This window comes from Triturus cristatus, chromosome 8 (assembly GCF_964204655.1).
Source record: "Triturus cristatus chromosome 8, aTriCri1.1, whole genome shotgun sequence".
Taxonomy (NCBI): domain Eukaryota; kingdom Metazoa; phylum Chordata; class Amphibia; order Caudata; family Salamandridae; genus Triturus; species Triturus cristatus.
Window position 1 is genome coordinate 1,620,322,712 of NC_140591.1, and position 20,806 is coordinate 1,620,343,517.

Here is a 20,806-nt window from a genome sequence, read left to right on the forward strand (position 1 = left end):
TTAGGTTTAAGATGATCTGTTCAACCGAAAGATAAATCAGACTTTTCTAATTTAATTGAATCGCAGGACGACTTAATGAAAATAATTTTTTATTTAAGAATGAGGAAAGCAAGGCACTGCTGAGATTTGAACTCAGGATCTCCTGTTTACTAGACAGGCGCTTTAACCAGCTAAGCCACAGCACCCTCTTGAAAAAGGTTTAAGGAACAGTTTGCCATATGGTGTTCAAGAGAAACCTGAGTTTTTCACTTTCATTATCATTTCTCAGTTCAGAAAACGCACTACTCAAATAGTTTAGACGAGGATACTGATCCTATTGATAAACACCTCATTGATATATTGCTTATCCTGTTCATAAATGTTTTAATTATGCCTTCTTTAAGAATGCATTACTTGAATTCAACTCTAGAATGATTTTTTATCTCTATTTTGCTCTTTGTCACTCTTTTTTCCCTTTTTCATTCAAAGCATTACTTTGAAAATCTTCACAATACCATGTTTTTTTGTTTTTCAATTTAAGATGACCCATTCTAATGTTCACAGAACAACACTTTTCTTTTTAAATGTATTAAACATTTGCGTGACGAAAATTATTTTTACATGTAAGGACCAATAATAAGGTGCTGCTGAGATTTGAACTCAGGATTTCCTGTTTACGAGACAGGCGCTTTAACCACTTAGCCACAGCACCTATTTTAGTGATACAGAAGGGATAATTAATTTAGTATTGGTGATCAAATTCTGTGCCTGTGTTAAAGTGTCTTAAAATGTATTCTAATGTTAAACAAGCAAGGATTCCTAATCTGTAAACACGAATAGCTATGTTGTATTACAAAAGAACACATTTTAAACTCAATCCCATATTTTGAATAGTCATAAATAAGTGTTTTACATATATTCATCAATATTGCTCAAATCTAGGGTTATTTTTCATCTGCCTCTTGCTCATTGAAATACCTTTTTGATTTTTGCAATCACAGTATTGTTACTATAATATTGAAAACACTTTCAGTTTTTATTAGGTTTAAGATGATCTGTTCAACCGAAAGATAAATCAGACTTTTCTAATTGAATTGAATCGCAGGACGACTTAATGAAAATAGTTTTTTATATAAGAATGAGGAAAGCAAGGCACTGCTGAGATTTGAACTCAGGAACTCCTGTTTACTAGACAGGCGCTTTAACCAGCTAAGCCACAGCACCCTCTTGAAAATGCTTAAAGGAACAGTTTGCCATATGGTGTTCAAGAGAATCCTGAGTTTTTCACTTTCATAATCATTTCTCAGTTCAGAAAACGCTCTACTCAACTACTTTAGACGTGGATACTGATCCTATTCATAAACACCTCATTGATATATTGCTTATCTTGTTCATAAATGTTTTAATCATGCCTTCTTTAAGAATGCATTACTTGAATTCAACTCTAGAATGATTTGTTTTCTCTATTTCGCTCTTTGTCACTCTTTTTTCCCTTTTTCATTCAAAACATTACTTTGAAAATCTTCACAACACCACGTTTTTTTGTTTTTCAATTTAAAATGACCCATTCTAATGTTCACAGAACAATACTTTTCTTTTTAAAACGCATTAAACATTTGCGTGATGAAAATTATTTTTACATGTAAGAACCAATAATAAGGTGCTGCTGACATTTGAACTCAGGATTTCCTGTTTACAAGACAGGCGCTTTAACCACTTAGCAACAGCACCTATATTAGTGATACAGAAGGGATCATTAATTTAGTATTGGTGATCAAATTCTGTGCCTGTGTTAAAGTGTCTTAATATGTATTCTAATGTTAAACAAGCAAGGATTCCTAATCTGTAAACAAGAATAGCTATGTTGTATTACAAAAGAACACAATTTAAACTCAATCCCATATTTTGAATAGTTCATAAATAAGTGTTTTACATATATTCATCAATATTGCAAAAATCTAGGGTTATATTTCATCTGCCTCTTGCTCATTGAAATACCTTTTTGATTTTTGCAATCACAGTATTGTTACTATAATATTGAAAACACTTTCAGTTTTTATTAGGTTTAAGATGATCTGTTCAACCGAAAGATAAATCAGACTTTTCTAATTGAATTGAATCGCAGGACGACTTAATGAAAATAGTTTTTTATATAAGAATGAGGAAAGCAAGGCACTGCTGAGATTCGAACTCAGGATCTCCTGTTCACTAGACAGGCGCTTTAACCAGCTAAGCCACAGCACCCTCTTGAAAATGCTTTAAGGAACAGTTTGCCATATGGTGTTCAAGAGAAACCTGAGTTTTTCACTTTCATAATCATTTCTCAGTTCAGAAACGCACTACTCAAATAGTTTAGACGAGGATACTGATCCTATTCATAAACACCTCATTGATATATTGCTTATCCTGTTCATAAATGTTTTAATTATGCCTTCTTTAAGAATGCATTACTTGATTTCAACTCTAGAATGATTTTTCATTTCTATTTTGCTCTTTGTCACTCTTTTTTCCCTTTTTCATTCAAAGCATTACTTTGAAAATCTTCACAATACCACGTTTTTTTGTTTTTCAATTTAAGATGACCCATTCTAATGTTCACAGAACAACACTTTTCTTTTTAAAATGTATTAAACATTTGCGTGATGAAAAATATTTTTACATGTAAGGACCAATAATAAGGTGCTGCTGAGATTTGAACTCAGGATTTCCTGTTTACAAGACAGGCGCTTTAACCACTTAGCCACAGCACCTATTTTAGTGCTACAGAAGGGATCATTAATTTAGTATTGGTGATCAACTTCTGTGCCTGTGTTAAAGTGTCTTAATATGTATTCTAATGTTAAACAAGCAAGGATTCCTAATCTGTAAACAAGAATAGCTATGTTGTATTAAAAAAGAACACATTTTAAACTCAATCCCATATTTTGAATAGTTTATAAATAAGTGTTTTACATATATTCATCAATATTGCTCAAATCTAGGGTCATATTTCATCTGCCTCTTGCTCATTGAAATACCTTTTTGATTTTGCATTCACAGTATTGTTACTATATTATTGAAAACACTTTCAGTTTTTATTAGGTTTAAGATGATCTGTTCAACCGAAAGATAAATCAGACTTTTCTAATTTAATTAAATCGCAGGACGACTTGATGAAAATAGTTTTTTATATAAGAATGAGGAAAGCAAGGCACTGCTGAGATTTCAACTCAGGATCTCCTGTTTACTAGACAGGAGCTTTACCCAGCTAAGCAACAGCACCCTCTTGAAAATGCTTTAAGGAACAGTTTGCCATATGGTGTTCAAGAGAATCCTGAGTTTTTCACTTTCATAATCATTTCTCTGTTCAGAAAACGCTCTACTCAACTACTTTAGACGAGGATACTGATCCTATTCCTAAACACCTCATTGATATATTGCTTATCTTGTTCATAAATGTTTTAATCATGCCTTCTTTAAGAATGCATTACTTGAATTCAACTCTAGAATGATTTTTTATCTCTATTTTGCTCTTTGTCACTCTTTTTACCTTTTTCATTCAAAACATTACTTTGAAAATCTTCACAACACCACGTTTTTTTGTTTTTCAATTTAAGATGACCCATTCTAATGTTCACAGAACACTACTTTTCTTTTTAAAACGCATTAAACGTTTGCGTGATGAAAATTATTTTTACATGTAAGGACCAATAATAAGGTGCTGCTGACATTTGAACTCAGGGTTTCCTGTTTACGAGACAGGCGCTTTAACCACTTAGCAACAGCACCTATTTTAGTGATACAGAAGGGATCATTAATTTAGTATTGGTGATCAAATTCTGTGCCTGTGTTAAAGTGTCTTAATATGTATTCTAATGTTAAACAAGCAAGGATTCCTAATCTGTAAACAAGAATAGCTATGTTGTATTACAAAAGAACACATTTTAAACTCAATCCCATATTTTGAATAGTTCATAAATAAGTGTTTTACATATATTCATCAATATTGCTCAAATCTGGGGTTATATTTCATCTGCCTCTTGCTCATTGAAATACCTTTTTGATTTTGCAATCACAGTATTGTTACTATAATATTGAAAACACTTTCAGTTTTTATTAGGTTTAAGATGATCTGTTCAACCGAAAGATAAATCAGACTTTTCTAATTGAATTGAATCGCAGGACGACTTAATGAAAATAGTTTTTTATATAAGAATGAGGAAAGCAAGGCACTGCTGAGATTTGAACTCAGGATCTCCTGTTTACTAGACAAGCGCTTTAACCAGCTAAGCCACAGCACCCTCTTGAAAATGCTTTAAGCAACAGTTAGCCATATGGTGTTCAAGAGAATCCTGAGTTTTTCACTTTCATAATCATTTCTCAGTTCAGTAAACGCTCTACTCAACTACTTTAGACGAGGATACTGATCCTATTCATAAACACCTCATTGATATATTGCTTATCTTGTTCATAAATGTTTTAATCATGCCTTCTTTAAGAATGCATTACTTGAATTCAACTCTAGAATGATTTTTTATCTCTATTTTGCTCTTTGTCACTCTTTTTTCCCTTTTTCATTCAAAACATTACTTTGAAAATCTTCACAAAACCACGTTTTTTTGTTTTTCAATTTAAGATGACCCATTCTAATGTTCACAGAACAATACTTTTCTTTTTAAAATGTATTAAACATTTGCGTGATGAAAATTATTTTTACATGTAAGGACCAATAATAAGGTGCTGCTGAGATTTGAACTCAGGATTTCCTGTTTACGAGACAGGCGCTTTAACCACTTAGCCACAGCACCTATTTTAGTGATACAGAAGGGATCATTAATTTAGTATTGGTGATCAAATTCTGTGCCTGTGTTAAAGTGTCTTAATATGTATTCTAATGTTAAACAAGCAAGGATTCCTAATCTGTAAAAAAGAATAGCTATGTTGTATTACAAAAGAACACATTTTAAACTCAATCCCATATTTTTAATAGTTCATAAATAAGTGTTTTACATATATTCATCAATATTGCTCAAATCTAGGGTTATATTTCATCTGCCTCTTGCTCATTGAAATACCTTTTTGATTTTTGCAATCACAGTATTGTTACTATAATATTGAAAACACTTTCAGTTTTTATTAGGTTTAAGATGATCTGTTCAACCGAAAGATAAATCAGACTTTTCTAATTGAATTGAATCGCAGGACGACTTAATGAAAATAGTTTTTTTATATAAGAATGAGGAAAGCAAGGCCTGGTGAGATTTGAACTCAGGATCTCCTGTTTACTAGACAGGCGCTTTAACCAGCTAAGCCACAGCACCCTCTTGAAAATGCTTTAAGGAACAGTTTGCCATATGGTGTTCAAGAGAAACCTGAGTTTTTCACTTTCATAATCATTTCTCAGTTCAGAAAACGCTCTACTCAACTACTTTAGACGAGGATACTGATCCTATTCATAAACACCTCATTGATATATTGCTTATCTTGTTCATAAATGTTTTAATCATGCCTTCTTTAAGAATTCATTACTTGAATTCAACTCTAGAATGATTTTTTATCTCTATTTTGCTCTTTGTCACTCTTTTTTCCCTTTTTCATTCAAAACATTACTTTGAAAATCTTCACAACACCACGTTTTTTTGTTTTTCAATTTAAGATGACCCATTCTAATGTTCACAGAACAATACTTTTCTTTTTAAAACGCATTAAACATTTGCGTGATGAAAATTATTTTTACATGTAAGGACCGATAATAAGGTGCTGCTGACATTTGAACTCAGGATTTCCTGTTTACGAGACAGGCGCTTTAACCACGTAGCAACAGCACCTATTTTAGTGATACAGAAGGGATCATTAATTTAGTATTGGTGATCAAATTCTGTGCCTGTGTTAAAGTGTCTTAATATGTATTCTAATGTTAAACAAGCAAGGATTCCTAATCTGTAAACAAGAATAGCTATGTTGTATTACAAAACAACACATTTTAAACTCAATCCCATATTTTGAATAGTTCATAAATAAGTGTTTTACATATATTCATCAATATTGCTCAAATCTAGGGTTATATTTCATCTGCCTCTTGCTCATTGAAATACCTTTTTGATTTTGCAATCACAGTATTGTTACTATAATATTGAAAACACTTTCAGTTTTTATTAGGTTTAAGATGATCTGTTCAACCGAAAGATAAATCAGACTTTTCTAATTTAATTGAATCGCAGGACGACTTAATGAAAATAATTTTTTATTTAAGAATGAGGAAAGCAAGGCACTGCTGAGATTTGAACTCAGGATCTCCTGTTTAGTAGACAGGCGCTTTAACCAGCTAAGCCACAGCACCCTCTTGAAAATACTTAAAGGAACAGTTTGCCATATGGTGTTCAAGAGAAACCTGAGTTTTTCACATTCATAATCATTTCTCAGTTCAGAAAACGCACTACTCAAATAGTTTAGACGAGGATACTGATCCTATTGATAAACACCTCATTGATATATTGCTTATCCTGTTCATAAATGTTTTAATTATGCCTTCTTTAAGAATGCATTACTTGAATTCAACTCTAGAATGATTTTTTATCTCTATTTTGCTCTTTGTCACTCTTTTTCCCTTTTTCATTCAAAGCATTACTTTGAAAATCTTCACAATACCATGTTTTTTTGTTTTTCAATTTAAGATGACCCATTCTAATGTTCACAGAACAATACTTTTCTTTTTAGATGTATTAAACATTTGCGTGACGAAAATTATTTTTACATGTAAGGACCAATAATAAGGTGCTGCTGAGATTTGAACTCAGGATTTCCTGTTTACGAGACAGGCGCTTTAACCACTTAGCCACAGCACCTACTTTAGTGATACAGAAGGGATCATTAATTTAGTATTGGTGATCAAATTCTGTGCCTGTGTTAAAGTGTCTTAATATGTATTCTAATGTTAAACAAGCAAGGATTCCTAATCTGTAAACACGAATAGCTATGTTGTATTACAAAAGAACACATTTTATACTCAGTCCCATATTTTGAATAGTTCATAAATAAGTGTTTTACATATATTAATCAATATTGCTCAAATCTAGGGTTATATTTCATCTGCCTCTTGCTCATTGAAATACCTTTTTGATTTTTGCAATCACAGTATTGTTACTATAATATTGAAAACACTTTCAGTTTTTATTAGGTTTAAGATGATCTGTTCAACCGAAAGATAAATCAGACTTTTCTAATTTAATTGAATCGCAGGACGAATTAATGAAAATAGTTTTTTATTTAAGAATGAGGAAAGCAAGGCACTGCTGAGATTTGAACTCAGGATCTCCTGTTTACTAGACAGGCGCTTTAACCAGCTAAGCGACAGCACCCTCTTGAAAATGCTTTAAGGAACAGTTTGCCATATGGTGTTCAAGAGAATCCTGAGTTTTTCACTTTCATAATAATTTCTCAGTTCAGAAAACGCTCTACTCAACTACTTTAGACGCGGATACTGATCCTATTGATAAACACCTCATTGATATATTGCTTATCCTGTTCATAAATGTTTTAATCATGCCTTCTTTAAGAATGCATTACTTGAATTCAACTCTAGAATGATTTTTTATCTCTAGTTTGCTCTTTGTCACTCTTTTTTCCCTTTTTCATTCAAAACATTACTTTGAAAATCTTCGCAACACCACGTTTTTTTGTATTTCAATTTAAGATGACCCATTCTAATGTTCACAGAACAATACTTTTCTTTTTAAAACGCATTAAACATTTGCGTGATGAAAATTATTTTTACTTGTAAGGACCAATAATAAGGTGCTGCTGACATTTGAACTCAGGATTTCCTGTTTACGAGACAGACGCTTTAACCACTTAGCAACAGCACCTATTTTAGTGATACAGAAGGGATCATTAATTTAGTATTGGTGATCAAATTCTGTGCCTGTGTTAAAGTGTCTTAATATGTATTCTAATGTTAAACAAGCAAGGATTCCTAATCTGTAAACACGAATAGCTATGTTGTATTACAAAAGAACACATTTTAAACTCAATCCCATATTTTGAATAGTTCATAAATAAGTGTTTTACATATATTCATCAATATTGCTCAAATCTAGGGTTATATTTCATCTGCCTCTTGCTCATTGAAATACCTTTTTGATTTTTGCAATCACAGTATTGTTACTATAATATTGAAAACACTTTCAGTTTTTATTAGGTTTAAGATGATCTGTTCAACCGAAAGATAAATCAGACTTTTCTAATTTAATTGAATCGCAGGACGACTTAATGAAAATCATTTTTTATTTAAGAATGAGGAAAGCAAGGCACTGCTGAGATTTGAACTCAGGATCTCCTGTTTACTAGACAGGCGCTTTAACCAGCTAAGCCACAGCACCCTCTTGAAAAAGGTTTAAGGAACAGTTTGCCATATGGTGTTCAAGAGAAACCTGAGTTTTTCACTTTCATAATCATTTCTCAGTTCAGAAAACGCACTACTCAAATAGTTTAGACGAGGATACTGATCCTATTGATAAACACCTCATTGATATATTGCTTATCCTGTTCATAAATGTTTTAATTATGCCTTCTTTAAGAATGCATTACTTGAATTCAACTCTAGAATGATTTTTTATCTCTATTTTGCTCTTTGTCACTCTTTTTTCCCTTTTTCATTCAAAGCATTACTTTGAAAATCTTCACAATACCATGTTTTTTTGTTTTTCAATTTAAGATGACCCATTCTAATGTTCACAGAACAACACTTTTCTTTTTAAATGTATTAAACATTTGCGTGACGAAAATTATTTTTACATGTAAGGACCAATAATAAGGTGCTGCTGAGATTTGAACTCAGGATTTCCTGTTTACGAGACAGGCGCTTTAACCACTTAGCCACAGCACCTATTTTAGTGATACAGAAGGGATAATTAATTTAGTATTGGTGATCAAATTCTGTGCCTGTGTTAAAGTGTCTTAAAATGTATTCTAATGTTAAACAAGCAAGGATTCCTAATCTGTAAACACGAATAGCTATGTTGTATTACAAAAGAACACATTTTAAACTCAATCCCATATTTTGAATAGTTCATAAATAAGTGTTTTACATATATTAATCAATATTGCTCAAATCTAGGGTTATATTTCATCTGCATGTTGCTCATTGAAATACCTTTTTGATTTTTGCAATCACAGTATTGTTACTATAATATTGAAAACACTTTCCGTTTTTATTTGGTTTAAGATGATCTGTTCAACCGAAAGATAAATCAGACTTTTCTAATTTAATTGAATCGCAGGACGAATTAATGAAAATGGTTTTTTATTTAAGAATGAGGAAAGCAAGGCACTGCTGAGATTTGAACTCAGGATCTCCTGTTTACTAGACAGGCGCTTTAACCAGCTAAGCGACAGCACCCTCTTGAAAATGCTTTAAGGAACAGTTTGCCATATGGTGTTCAAGAGAATTCTGAGTTTTTCACTTTCATAATCATTTCTCAGTTCAGAAAACGCTCTACTCAACTACTTTAGACGAGGATACTGATCCTATTGATAAACACCTCATTGATATATTGCTTATCCTGTTCATAAATGTTTTAATCATGCCTTCTTTAAGAATGCATTACTTGAATTCAACTCTAGAATGATTTCTTATCTCTATTTTGCTCTTTGTCACTCTTTTTTCCCTTTTTCATTCAAAACATTACTTTGAAAATCTTCACAACACCACGTTTTTTTGTTTTTCAATTTAAGATGACCCATTCTAATGTTCACAGAACAACACTTTTCTTTTTAAATGTATTAAACATTTGCGTGACGAAAATTATTTTTACATGTAAGGACCAATAATAAGGTGCAGCTGAGATTTGAACTCAGGATTTCCTGTTTACGAGACAGGCACTTTAACCACTTTGCCACAGCACCTAGTTTAGTGATACAGAAGGGATCATTAATTTAGTATTGGTGATCAAATTCTGTGCCTGTGTTAAAGTGTCTTAATATGTATTCTAGTGTTAAACAAGCAAGGATTCCTAATCTGTAAACAAGAATAGCTATGTTGTATTACAAAAGAACACATTTTAAACTCAATCCCATATTTTGAATAGTTCATAAATAAGTGTTTTACATATATTCATCAATATTGCTCAAATCTAGGGTTATATTTCATCTGCCTCTTGCTCATTGAAATACCTTTTTGATTTTTGCAATCACAGTATTGTTACTATAATATTGAAAACACTTTCAGTTTTTATTAGGTTTAAGATGATCTGTTCAACCGAAAGATAAATCAGACTTTTCTAATTGAATTGAATCGCAGGACGACTTAATGAAAATAGTTTTTTATATAAGAATGAGGAAAGCAAGGCACTGCTGAGATTTGAACTCAGGATCTCCTGTTTACTAGACAGGCGCTTTAACCAGCTAAGCCACAGCACCCTCTTGAAAATGCTTAAAGGAACAGTTTGCCATATGGTGTTCAAGAGAAACCTGAGTTTTTCACTTTCATAATCATTTCTCAGTTCAGAAAACGCTCTACTCACCTACTTTAGACGAGGATACTGATCCTATTGATAAACACCTCATTGATATATTGCTTATCCTGTTCATAAATGTTTTAATTATGCCTTCTTTAAGAATGCATTAATTGATTTCAACTCTAGAATGATTTTTTATCTCTATTTTGCTCTTTGTCACTCTTTTTTCCCTTTTTCATTCAAAGCATTACTTTGAAAATCTTCACAATACCACGTTTTTTTGTTTTTCAATTTAAGATGACCCATTCTAATGTTCACAGAACAACACTTTTCTTTTTAAAATGTATTCAACATTTGCGTGATGAAAATTATTTTTACATGTAAGGACCAATAATAAGGTGCTGCTGAGATTTGAACTCAGGATTTCCTGTTTACGAGACAGGCGCTTTAACCACTTAGCCACAGCACCTACTTTAGTTATATAGATGGGATCATTAATTTAGTATTGGTGATCTAATTCTATGCCTGTGTTAAAGTGTCTTAATATGTATTCTAATGTTAAACAAGCAAGGATTCCTAATCTGTAAACAAGAATAGCTATGTTGTATTAAAAAAGAACACATTTTAAACTCAATCCCATATTTTGAATAGTTCATAAATAAGTGTTTTTCATATATATTTATCAATATTGCTCAAATCTAGGGTTATATTTCATCTGCCTCTTGCTCATTGAAATACCTTTTTGATTTTGCAATCACAGTATTGTTACTATAATATTGAAAACACTTTCAGTTTTTATTAGGTTTAAGATGATCTGTTCAACCGAAAGATAAATCAGACTTTTCTAATTTAATTGAATCGCAGGACGAATTAATGAAAATAGTTTTTTATTTAAGAATGAGGAAAGCAAGGCACTGCTGAGATTTGAACTCAGGATCTCCTGTTTACTAGACAGGAGCTTTAACTAGCTAAGCCACAGCACCCTCTTGAAAATGCTTTAAGGAACAGTTTGCCATATGGTGTTCAAGAGACTCCTGAGTTTTTCACTTTCATAATCATTTCTCAGTTCAGAAAACGCTCTACTCAACTACTTTAGACGAGGATACTGATCCTATTGATAAACACCTCATTGATATATTGCTTATCCTGTTCATAAATGTTTTAATTATGCCTTCTTTAAGAATGCATTACTTGAATTCAACTCTAGAATGATTTTTTATCTCTATTTTGCTCTTTGTCACTCTTTTTTCCCTTTTTCATTCAAAGCATTACTTTGAAAATCTTCACAATACCATGTTTTTTTGTTTTTCAATTTAAGATGACCCATTCTAATGTTCACAGAACAACACTTTTCTTTTTAAAATGTATTAAACATTTGCGTGATGAAAATTATTTTTACATATAAGGACCAATAATAAGGTGCTGTTGAGATTTGAAATCAGGTTTTCCTGTTTACGAGACAGGCGCTTTAACCACTTAGCCACAGCACCTACTTTAGTGATATAGAAGGGATCATTAATTTAGTATTGGTGATCAAATTCTATGCCTGTGTTAAAGTGTCTTAATATGTATTCTAATGTTAAACAAGCAAGGATTCCTAATCTGTAAACAAGAATCTCTATGTTGTATTAAAAAAGAACACATTTTAAACTCAATCCCATATTTTGAATAGTTCATAAATACGTGTTTTACATATATTCATCAATATTGCTCAAATCTAGGGTTATATTTCATCTGCCTCTTGCTCATTGAAATACCTTTTTGATTTTTGCAATCACAGTATTGTTACTATAATATTGAAAACACTTTCAGTTTTTATTAGGTTTAAGATGATCTGTTCAACCGAAAGATAAATCAGACTTTTCTAATTGAATTGAATCGCAGGACGACTTAATGAAAATAGTTTTTTATATAAGAATGAGGAAAGCAAGGCACTGCTGAGATTTGAACTCAGAATCTCCTGTTTACTAGACAGGCGCTTCAACCAGCTAAGCCACAGCACCCTCTTGAAAATGCTTTAAGGAACAGTTTGCCATACGGTGTTCAAGAGAATCCTGAGTTTTTCACTTTCATAATCATTTCTCAGTTCAGAAAACGCTCTACTCAACTACTTTAGACGAGGATACTGATCCTATTCATAAACACCTCATTGATATATTGCTTATCTTGTTCATAAATGTTTTAATCATGCCTTCTTTAAGAATGCATTACTTGAATTCAACTCTAGAATGATTTTTTATCTCTATTTTGCTCTTTGTCACTCTTTTTTCCCTTTTTCATTCAAAACATTACTTTGAAAATCTTCGCAACACCACGTTTTTTTGTATTTCAATTTAAGATGACCCATTCTAATGTTCACAGAACAATACTTTTCTTTTTAAAACGCATTAAACATTTGCGTGATGAAAATTATTTTTACATGTAAGGACCGATAATAAGGTGCTGCTGACATTTGAACTCAGGATTTCCTGTTTACGAGACAGACGCTTTAACCACTTAGCAACAGTACCTATTTTAGTGATACAGAAGGGATCATTAATTTAGTATTGGTGATCAAATTCTGTGCCTGTGTTAAAGTGTCTTAATATGTATTCTAATGTTAAACAAGCAAGGATTCCTAATCTGTAAACACGAATAGCTATGTTGTATTACAAAAGAACACATTTTAAACTCAATCCCATATTTTGAATAGTTCATAAATAAGTGTTTTACATATATTCATCAATATTGCTCAAATCTAGGGTTATATTTCATCTGCCTCTTGCTCATTGAAATACCTTTTTGATTTTTGCAATCACAGTATTGTTACTATAATATTGAAAACACTTTCAGTTTTTATTAGGTTTAAGATGATCTGTTCAACCGAAAGATAAATCAGACTTTTCTAATTTAATTGAATCGCAGGACGACTTAATGAAAATAATTTTTTATTTAAGAATGAGGAAAGCAAGGCACTGCTGAGATTTGAACTCAGGATCTCCTGTTTACTAGACAGGCGCTTTAACCAGCTAAGCCACAGCACCCTCTTGAAAAAGGTTTAAGGAACAGTTTGCCATATGGTGTTTAAGAGAAACCTGAGTTTTTCACTTTCATAATCATTTCTCAGTTCAGAAAACGCACTACTCAAATAGTTTAGACGAGGATACTGATCCTATTGATAAACACCTCATTGATATATTGCTTATCCTGTTCATAAATGTTTTAATTATGCCTTCTTTAAGAATGCATTACTTGAATTCAACTCTAGAATGATTTTTTATCTCTATTTTGCTCTTTGTCACTCTTTTTTCCCTTTTTCATTCAAAACATTACTTTGAAAATCTTCACAATACCATGTTTTTTTGTTTTTCAATTTAAGATGACCCATTCTAATGTTCACAGAACAACACTTTTCTTTTTAAATGTATTAAACATTTGCGTGACGAAAATTATTTTTACATGTAAGGACCAATAATAAGGTGCTGCTGAGATTTGAACTCAGGATTTCCTGTTTACGAGACAGGCGCTTTAACCACTTAGCCACAGCACCTATTTTAGTGATACAGAAGGGATCATTCATTTAGTATTGGTGATCAAATTCTGTGCCTGTGTTAAAGTGTCTTAATATCTATTCTAATGTTAAACAAGCAAGGATTCCTAATCTGTAAACACGAATAGCTATGTTGTATTACAAAAGAACACATTTTAAACTCAATCCCATATTTTGAATAGTTCATAAATAAGTGTTTTACATATATTAATCAATATTGCTCAAATCTAGGGTTATATTTCATCTGCCTGTTGCTCATTGAAATACCTTTTTGATTTTTGCAATCACAGTATTGTTACTATAATATTGAAAACACTTTCAGTTTTTATTAGGTTTAAGATGATCTGTTCAACCGAAAGATAAATCAGACTTTTCTAATTGAATTGAATCGCAGGACGACTTAATGAAAATAGTTTTTTATATAAGAATGAGGAAAGCAAGGCACTGCTGAGATTTGAACGCAGGATCTCCTGTTTACTAGACAGGCGCTTTAACCAGCTAAGCCACAGCACCCTCTTGAAAAAGTTTTACGGAACAGTTTGCCATATGGTGTTCAAGAGAAACCTGAGTTTTTCACTTTCATAATCATTTCTCAGTTCAGAAAACGCACTACTCAAATAGTTTAGACGAGGATACTGATCCTATTGATAAACACCTCATTGATATATTGCTTATCCTGTTCATAAATGTTTTAATTATGCCTTCTTTAAGAATGCATTACTTGATTTCAACTCTAGAATGATTTTTTATCTCTATTTTGCTCTTTGTCACTCTTTTTTCCCTTTTTCATTCAAAGCATTACTTTGAAAATCTTCACAATACCACGTTATTTAGTTTTTCAATTTAAGATGACCCATTCTAATGTTCACAGAACAACACTTTTCTTTTTAAAATGTATTAAACATTTGCGTGATGAAAATTATTTTTACATGTAAGGACCAATAATAAGGTGCTGCTGAGATTTGAACTCAGGATTTCCTGTTTACGAGACAGGCGCTTTAACTACTTAGCCACAGCACCTAATTTAGTGATACAGAAGGGATCATTAATTTAGTATTGGTGATCAAATTCTGTGCCTGTGTTAAAGTGTCTTAATATGTATTCTAATGTTAAACAAGCAAGGATTCCTAATCTGTAAACACGAATAGCTATGTTGTATTACAAAAGAACACATTTTAAGCTCAATCCCATATTTTGAATAGTTCATAAATAAGTGTTTTACATATATTCATCAATATTGCTCAAATCTAGGGTTGTATTTCATCTGCCTCTTGCTCATTGAAATACCTTTTTGATTTTGCAATCACAGTATTGTTACTATAATATTGAAAACACTTTCAGTTTTTATTAGGTTTAAGATGATCTGTTCAACCGAAAGATAAATCAGACTTTTCTAATTTAATTGAATCGCAGGACGAATTAATGAAAATAGTTTTTTATTTAAGAATGAGGAAAGCAAGGCACTGCTGAGATTTGAACTCAGGATCTCCTGTTTACTAGACAGGCGCTTTAACCAGCTAAGCCACAGCACCCTCTTGAAAATGTTTTAAGGAACAGTTTGCCATATGGTGTTCAAGAGAATCCTGAGTTTTTCACTTTCATAATCATTTCTCTGTTCAGAAAACGCTCTACTCAACTACTTTAGACGAGGATACTGATCCTATTCATAAACACCTCATTGATATATTGCTTATCTTGTTCATAAATGTTTTAATCATGCCTTCTTTAAGAATGCATTACTTGAATTCAACTCTAGAAAGATTTTTTATCTCTATTTTGCTCTTTGTCACTCTTTTTTACCTTTTTCATTCAAAACATTACTTTGAAAATCTTCACAACACCACGTTTTTTTGTTTTTCAATTTAAGATGACCCATTCTAATGTTCACAGAACAATACTTTTCTTTTTAAAACGCATTAAACATTTGCGTGATGAAAATTATTTTTACATGTAAGGACCAATAATAAGGTGCTGCTGACATTTGAACTCAGGGTTTCCTGTTTACGAGACAGGCGCTTTAACCACTTAGCAACAGCACCTATTTTAGTGATACAGAAGGGATCATTAATTTAGTATTGGTGATCAAATTCTGTGCCTGTGTTAAAGTGTCTTAATATGTATTCTAATGTTAAACAAGCAAGGATTCCTAATCTGTAAACAAGAATAGCTATGTTGTATTACAAAAGAACACATTTTAAACTCAATCCCATATTTTGAATAGTTCATAAATAAGTGTTTTACATATATTCATCAATATTGCTCAAATCTGGGGTTATATTTCATCTGCCTCTTGCTCATTGAAATACCTTTTTGATTTTGCAATCACAGTATTGTTACTATAATATTGAAAACACTTTCAGTTTTTATTAGGTTTAAGATGATCTGTTCAACCGAAAGATAAATCAGACTTTTCTAATTGAATTGAATCGCAGGATGACTTAATGAAATTGTTTTTTATATAAGAATGAGGAAAGCAAGGCACTGCTGAGATTTGAACTCAGGATCTCCTGTTTACTAGACAGGCGCTTTAACCAGCTAAGCCACAGCACCCTCTTGAAAATGCTTTAAGCAACAGTTTGCCATATGGTGTTCAAGAGAATCCTGAGTTTTTCACTTTCATAATCATTTCTCAGTTCAGTAAACGCTCTACTCAACTACTTTAGACGAGGATACTGATCCTATTCATAAACACCTCATTGATATATTGCTTATCTTGTTCATAAATGTTTTAATCATGCCTTCTTTAAGAATGCATTACTTGAATTCAACTCTAGAATGATTTTTTATCTCTATTTTGCTCTTTGTCACTCTTTTTTCCCTTTTTCATTCAAAACATTACTTTGAAAATCTTCACAAAACCACGTTTTTTTGTTTTTCAATTTAAGATGACCCATTCTAATGTTCACAGAACAATACTTTTCTTTTTAAAATGTCTTAAACATTTGCGTGATGAAAATTATTTTTACATGTAAGGACCAATAATAAGGTGCTGCTGAGATTTGAACTCAGGATTTCCTGTTTGCGAGACAGGCGCTTTAACCACTTAGCCACAGCACCTATTTTAGTGATACAGAAGGGATCATTAATTTAGTATTGGTGATCAAATTCTGTGCCTGTGTTAAAGTGTCTTAATATGTATTCTAATGTTAAACAAGCAAGGATTCCTAATCTGTAAAAAAGAATAGCTATGTTGTATTACAAAAGAACACATTTTAAACTCAATCCCATATTTTTAATAGTTCATAAATAAGTGTTTTACATATATTCATCAATATTGCTCAAATCTAGGGTTATATTTCATCTGCCTCTTGCTCATTGAAATACCTTTTTGATTTTTGCAATCACAGTATTGTTACTATAATATTGAAAACACTTTCAGTTTTTATTAGGTTTAAGATGATCTGTTCAACCGAAAGATAAATCAGACTTTTCTAATTGAATTGAATCGCAGGACGACTTAATGAAAATAGTTTTTTTATATAAGAATGAGGAAAGCAAGGCACTGCTGAGATTTGAACTCAGGATCTCCTGTTTACTAGACAGGCGCTTTAACCAGCTAAGCCACAGCACCCTCTTGAAAATGCTTTAAGGAACAGTTTGCCATATGGTGTTCAAGAGAATCCTGAGTTTTTCACTTTCATAATCATTTCTCAGTTCAGAAAACGCTCTACTCAACTACTTTAGACGAGGATACTGATCCTATTCATAAACACCTCATTGATATATTGCTTATCTTGTTCATAAATGTTTTAATCATGCCTTCTTTAAGAATTCATTACTTGAATTCAACTCTAGAATGATTTTTTATCTCTATTTTGCTCTTTGTCACTCTTTTTTCCCTTTTTCATTCAAAACATTACTTTGAAAATCTTCACAACACCACGTTTTTTTGTTTTTCAATTTAAGATGACCCATTCTAATGTTCACAGAACAACACTTTTCTTTTTAAATGTATTAAACATTTGCGTGACGAAAATTATTTTTACATGTAAGGACCAATAATAAGGTGCTGCTGAGATTTGAACTCAGGATTTCCTGTTTACGAGACAGGCGCTTTAACCACTTAGCCACAGCACCTACTTTAGTGATACAGAAGGGATCATTAATTTAGAATTGGTGATCAAATTCTGTGCCTGTGTTAAAGTGTCTTAATATGTATTCTAATGTTAAACAAGCAAGGATTCCTAATCTGTAAACACGAATAGCTATGTTGTATTACAAAAGAACACATTTTAAACTCAATCCCATATTTTGAATAGTTCATAAATAAGTGTTTTACATATATTAATCAATATTGCTCAAATCTAGGGTTATATTTCATCTGCCTCTTGCTCATTGAAATACCTTTTTGATTTTTGCAATCACAGTATTGTTACTATAATATTGAAAACACTTTCAGTTTTTATTAGGTTTAAGATGATCTGTTCAACCGAAAGATAAATCAGACTTTTCTAATTTAATTAAATCGCAGGACGAATTAATGAAAATAGTTTTTTATTTAAGAATGAGGAAAGCAAGGCACTGCTGAGATTTGAACTCAGGATCTCCTGTTTACTAGACAGGCGCTTTAACCAGCTAAGCGACAGCACCCTCTTGAAAATGCTTTTAGGAACAGTTTTCCATATGGTGTTCAAGAGAATCCTGAGTTTTTCACTTTCATAATCATTTCTCAGTTCAGAAAACGCTCTACTCAACTACTTTAGACGAGGATACTGATCCTATTGATAAACACCTCATTGATATATTGCTTATCCTGTTCATAAATGTTTTAATTATGCCTTCTTTAAGAATGCATTACTTGAATTCAACTCTAGAATGATTTTTTATCTCTATTTTGCTCTTTGTCACTCTTTTTTCCCTTTTTCATTCAAAACATTACTTTGAAAATCTTCACAAAACCACGTTTTTTTGTTTTTCAATTTAAGATGACCCATTCTAATGTTCACAGAACAATACTTTTCTTTTTAAAATGTCTTAAACATTTGCGTGATGAAAATTATTTTTACATGTAAGGACCAATAATAAGGTGCTGCTGAGATTTGAACTCAGGATTTCCTGTTTGCGAGACAGGCGCTTTAACCACTTAGCCACAGCACCTATTTTAGTGATACAGAAGGGATCATTAATTTAGTATTGGTGATCAAATTCTGTGCCTGTGTTAAAGTGTCTTAATATGTATTCTAATGTTAAACAAGCAAGGATTCCTAATCTGTAAAAAAGAATAGCTATGTTGTATTACAAAAGAACACATTTTAAACTCAATCCCATATTTTTAATAGTTCATAAATAAGTGTTTTACATATATTCATCAATATTGCTCAAATCTAGGGTTATATTTCATCTGCCTCTTGCTCATTGAAATACCTTTTTGATTTTTGCAATCACAGTATTGTTACTATAATATTGAAAACACTTTCAGTTTTTATTAGGTTTAAGATGATCTGTTCAACCGAAAGATAAATCAGACTTTTCTAATTGAATTGAATCGCAGGACGACTTAATGAAAATAGTTTTTTTATATAAGAATGAGGAAAGCAAGGCACTGCTGAGATTTGAACTCAGGATCTCCTGTTTACTAGACAGGCGCTTTAACCAGCTAAGCCACAGCACCCTCTTGAAAATGCTTTAAGGAACAGTTTGCCATATGGTGTTCAAGAGAATCCTGAGTTTTTCACTTTCATAATCATTTCTCAGTTCAGAAAACGCTCTACTCAACTACTTTAGACGAGGATACTGATCCTATTCATAAACACCTCATTGATATATTGCTTATCTTGTTCATAAATGTTTTAATCATGCCTTCTTTAAGAATTCATTACTTGAATTCAACTCTAGAATGATTTTTTATCTCTATTTTGCTCTTTGTCACTCTTTTTTCCCTTTTTCATTCAAAACATTACTTTGAAAATCTTCACAACACCACGTTTTTTTGTTTTTCAATTTAAGATGACCCATTCTAATGTTCACAGAACAACACTTTTCTTTTTAAATGTATTAAACATTTGCGTGACGAATATTATTTTTACATGTAAGGACCAATAATAAGGTGCTGCTGAGATTTGAACTCAGGATTTCCTGTTTACGAGACAGGCGCTTTAACCACTTAGCCACAGCACCTACTTTAGTGATACAGAAGGGATCATTAATTTAGAATTGGTGATCAAATTCTGTGCCTGTGTTAAAGTGTCTTAATATGTATTCTAATGTTAAACAAGCAAGGATTCCTAATCTGTAAACACGAATAGCTATGTTGTATTACAAAAGAACACATTTTAAACTCAATCCCATATTTTGAATAGTTCATAAATAAGTGTTTTACATATATTAATCAATATTGCTCAAATCTAGGGTTATATTTCATCTGCCTCTTGCTCATTGAAATACCTTTTTGATTTTTGCAATCACAGTATTGTTACTATAATATTGAAAACACTTTCAGTTTTTATTAGGTTTAAGATGATCTGTTCAACCGAAAGATAAATCAGACTTTTCTAATTTAATTAAATCGCAGGACGAATTAATGAAAATAGTTTTTTATTTAAGAATGAGGAAAGCAAGGCACTGCTGAGATTTGAACTCAGGATCTCCTGTTTACTAGACAGGCGCTTTAACCAGCTAAGCGACAGCACCCTCTTGAAAATGCTTTTAGGAACAGTTTTCCATATGGTGTTCAAGAGAATCCTGAGTTTTTCACTTTCATAATCATTTCTCAGTTCAGAAAACGCTCTACTCAACTACTTTAGACGAGGATACTGATCCTATTGATAAACACCTCATTGATATATTGCTTATCCTGTTCATAAATGTTTTAATTATGCCTTCTTTAAGAATGCATTACTTGAATTCAACTCTAGAATGATTTTTT

The 20,806-nt window shown here is 31.8% G+C and overlaps 20 non-coding genes across 20 annotated transcripts; all 20 read right to left on the minus strand.

Annotated features, from left to right (window-relative positions):
• Positions 1–111: 111 nt before the first annotated feature.
• TRNAT-AGU (transfer RNA threonine (anticodon AGU)) lies at positions 112–185 on the minus strand. Its single transcript has one exon. It is a non-coding gene; the product is annotated as a tRNA-Thr (tRNA).
• A 433-nt stretch (positions 186–618) lies between these two features.
• On the minus strand, positions 619–691 carry TRNAT-CGU (transfer RNA threonine (anticodon CGU)). Its single transcript has one exon. It is a non-coding gene; the product is annotated as a tRNA-Thr (tRNA).
• A 438-nt stretch (positions 692–1,129) lies between these two features.
• TRNAT-AGU (transfer RNA threonine (anticodon AGU)) lies at positions 1,130–1,203 on the minus strand. The gene has a single exon. It is a non-coding gene; the product is annotated as a tRNA-Thr (tRNA).
• Positions 1,204–2,149: 946 nt separating this feature from the next.
• On the minus strand, positions 2,150–2,223 carry TRNAT-AGU (transfer RNA threonine (anticodon AGU)). Its single transcript has one exon. It is a non-coding gene; the product is annotated as a tRNA-Thr (tRNA).
• Positions 2,224–4,693: 2,470 nt separating this feature from the next.
• Positions 4,694–4,766, minus strand: TRNAT-CGU (transfer RNA threonine (anticodon CGU)). Its single transcript has one exon. It is a non-coding gene; the product is annotated as a tRNA-Thr (tRNA).
• Positions 4,767–6,224: 1,458 nt separating this feature from the next.
• Positions 6,225–6,298, minus strand: TRNAS-ACU (transfer RNA serine (anticodon ACU)). The gene has a single exon. It is a non-coding gene; the product is annotated as a tRNA-Ser (tRNA).
• Positions 6,299–6,730: 432 nt separating this feature from the next.
• On the minus strand, positions 6,731–6,803 carry TRNAT-CGU (transfer RNA threonine (anticodon CGU)). The gene has a single exon. It is a non-coding gene; the product is annotated as a tRNA-Thr (tRNA).
• A 1,459-nt stretch (positions 6,804–8,262) lies between these two features.
• Positions 8,263–8,336, minus strand: TRNAT-AGU (transfer RNA threonine (anticodon AGU)). The gene has a single exon. It is a non-coding gene; the product is annotated as a tRNA-Thr (tRNA).
• Positions 8,337–8,769: 433 nt separating this feature from the next.
• Positions 8,770–8,842, minus strand: TRNAT-CGU (transfer RNA threonine (anticodon CGU)). Its single transcript has one exon. It is a non-coding gene; the product is annotated as a tRNA-Thr (tRNA).
• Positions 8,843–10,300: 1,458 nt separating this feature from the next.
• On the minus strand, positions 10,301–10,374 carry TRNAT-AGU (transfer RNA threonine (anticodon AGU)). Its single transcript has one exon. It is a non-coding gene; the product is annotated as a tRNA-Thr (tRNA).
• Positions 10,375–10,808: 434 nt separating this feature from the next.
• TRNAT-CGU (transfer RNA threonine (anticodon CGU)) lies at positions 10,809–10,881 on the minus strand. Its single transcript has one exon. It is a non-coding gene; the product is annotated as a tRNA-Thr (tRNA).
• A 2,480-nt stretch (positions 10,882–13,361) lies between these two features.
• TRNAT-AGU (transfer RNA threonine (anticodon AGU)) lies at positions 13,362–13,435 on the minus strand. The gene has a single exon. It is a non-coding gene; the product is annotated as a tRNA-Thr (tRNA).
• Positions 13,436–13,868: 433 nt separating this feature from the next.
• TRNAT-CGU (transfer RNA threonine (anticodon CGU)) lies at positions 13,869–13,941 on the minus strand. The gene has a single exon. It is a non-coding gene; the product is annotated as a tRNA-Thr (tRNA).
• A 947-nt stretch (positions 13,942–14,888) lies between these two features.
• TRNAT-CGU (transfer RNA threonine (anticodon CGU)) lies at positions 14,889–14,961 on the minus strand. Its single transcript has one exon. It is a non-coding gene; the product is annotated as a tRNA-Thr (tRNA).
• A 438-nt stretch (positions 14,962–15,399) lies between these two features.
• On the minus strand, positions 15,400–15,473 carry TRNAT-AGU (transfer RNA threonine (anticodon AGU)). The gene has a single exon. It is a non-coding gene; the product is annotated as a tRNA-Thr (tRNA).
• Positions 15,474–16,417: 944 nt separating this feature from the next.
• Positions 16,418–16,491, minus strand: TRNAT-AGU (transfer RNA threonine (anticodon AGU)). The gene has a single exon. It is a non-coding gene; the product is annotated as a tRNA-Thr (tRNA).
• Positions 16,492–17,438: 947 nt separating this feature from the next.
• TRNAT-AGU (transfer RNA threonine (anticodon AGU)) lies at positions 17,439–17,512 on the minus strand. Its single transcript has one exon. It is a non-coding gene; the product is annotated as a tRNA-Thr (tRNA).
• A 433-nt stretch (positions 17,513–17,945) lies between these two features.
• TRNAT-CGU (transfer RNA threonine (anticodon CGU)) lies at positions 17,946–18,018 on the minus strand. The gene has a single exon. It is a non-coding gene; the product is annotated as a tRNA-Thr (tRNA).
• A 1,460-nt stretch (positions 18,019–19,478) lies between these two features.
• On the minus strand, positions 19,479–19,552 carry TRNAT-AGU (transfer RNA threonine (anticodon AGU)). The gene has a single exon. It is a non-coding gene; the product is annotated as a tRNA-Thr (tRNA).
• A 433-nt stretch (positions 19,553–19,985) lies between these two features.
• Positions 19,986–20,058, minus strand: TRNAT-CGU (transfer RNA threonine (anticodon CGU)). The gene has a single exon. It is a non-coding gene; the product is annotated as a tRNA-Thr (tRNA).
• Between the last annotated feature and the right edge of the window lie 748 nt (positions 20,059–20,806).